We start from the raw sequence: 2,167 nt of genomic DNA, 5'->3' as shown, positions 1-2,167 counted from the left end.
GAGGTGCTCATAGGAGTAACATATGGTGACTTCTTCAGTCTCAAGATATTGTGTTCGGCTCGGTATCTTGGAGGTGCGCGTAGGGGTAGCCTATGGTGACTTCGTCAATCTCAAGATGTTGTGTTCGGCTCGGTATCTTGGGGGTGCTCATAGGGGTAGCCTATGGTGACTTCGTCAATCTCAAGATGTTGTGTTCGACTCGGTATCTTGGAGGTGCTCATAGGGGTAGCCTATGGTGACTTCGTCAGTCTCAAGATATTGTGTTCGACTCGGTATCTTGGAGGTGCTCATAGGGGTAGGGTGTGCGTGTGTGCGTTCATAGGATGAGTCTTTGTGCATGAATGTTAGCATCTGCGACTGTACTCTGTTAAAAAAATGTTGTTTTTTGTGTTCTATATTTTGAATGGAATGTGTACTTTAATCTGAAAACTCTACCATGGGCTAAGCATGTTTGTTCTAATATTAGTATTTTCATGAAAAGCATGAACTACAAGCTCCTTCTAGTTTCTTCCATACCAGCGATGTTCAAAGTAAGCTAATATGTAAAAACAATAATGTGTAAATGTTAGGGGAAATGAATGTTCGCTATTTTAGTTAAATATGCATGTGCATTCGTAGTTACCACCATTTTCATATTCTTAATTAGGCTAGTTACTTGGCATCTTAGCCTATGAGACTTCAAGAACCATGAGCTTTTCAAATTTGGCTCCCGTTAGCTCCTTCTTCAAATCTCTAAAATTGTCTCTCTGTAGTTATATTAGTGTCATATATGATAAACAAGCAAGCAACAACTAGATCAGATGAAAATAGAGTGTTGTTTGATTATTCTGCATAGCTGCGCTTATTCACTTGGCTTCCACACAAATGCTTTGGTAAAATTGAGGAGTTTATTTTTGTTTTGCACCACAATTGGTACCAGCGTAATTGCTCATCTAATTTAATAATGTGAAGGAAGGGCGGGTTGGGACCTAATTGAACCGGCATCTCTCCGTCTCTTTCATTTTACCCCCTCCCTCTGTCTCTTCGTCGGCAATGCGCGCAAAGCAGCGGCCGACAAGGAAGGAACAAGGGTGGGACGAGACTGGACCGAACCAACGCGCACGCACGCGGTTTCTTTGTTGCGCGGCGGACGGATCCAAGACATTGACATGGAAGCGGAAGGCTTGGGATAGGGGAAGGAGGAAACTTCGAAGCTTTGTCGACCAAGAGAGAGAGGGAGGGGGCCAAATGGAAGGGAGAAGGTGTAGCGACCAGACCTCAAACAGTCTAATCTATGTGCATCAGTGTCATCCCTGGATCGGTAATGCTGACACACACAGTACTCGAGGATTTATAACAGAGTAGCAATCACACACTTATTACATCGAATGTCTCAAAAGAGAACTTATTACAATAATATGGCTTAAGGCCATCTAAAAACAATAACAGTGGAAGGCTTGGAAGATAAAATGAGTCCAACAACTCCAACGGCATAGCTGAGTGAAAGACAACGACCTATGGCACCTTACTCGTCGTCTGAAAAGTCTGCAACATGAAACGTTGCAGCCCGAAACGGGTCAACACATGGAATATGTTGGCAATGTAACACATAGAATAATGAACAGAATAATTGCTATCACTACATGCATATATGGCTGGTGGAAATATCTATGGTTACAGTTTTGCATAAAGCCAATTTTCCCGTACAACAAAGGAATAAATTTATTTAACTGTCATGGCGGTTGTTAAACATTGAGAAGGTTCCTCCAACTCAATCTCAATTAAACATCATCATTAAACCCAATCAAATTATATTTAGAGTGATGAGATCAACATGATAATCCAAGAACTAGATACTCAAAATGTCCATAACCGTGGACACGGCTAACCATGATTAGTTTGTACACTCTGCAGAGGTTTGTGCACTCTTCCCCGCAAGACTCGAATACATCCATGACCGGAGAAACGAGACACAGTCTTTCTGAAAGAATAACTGTTTACTCTGGATGGACAGTTACACCTACTTTCCCCTACATCTGCTAGCCCACCACTGAAAGAGGTCTTGCAACACACTCAACTATGCTAGAGACCATAATAGCTTGTGGCTGCACACGGAAGTTTCTAGCATGAATAATCTTATGATCCCTTTGAGCCTGGGTGGCGGACCGTAGGATGATCACACGGGTAC

Source organism: Triticum dicoccoides, chromosome 7B (assembly GCF_002162155.2).
Source record: "Triticum dicoccoides isolate Atlit2015 ecotype Zavitan chromosome 7B, WEW_v2.0, whole genome shotgun sequence".
Lineage (NCBI taxonomy): Eukaryota > Viridiplantae > Streptophyta > Magnoliopsida > Poales > Poaceae > Triticum > Triticum dicoccoides.
The sequence above is the reverse complement of the archived record's forward strand: the minus strand, read 5'-3'. Positions refer to the sequence as shown.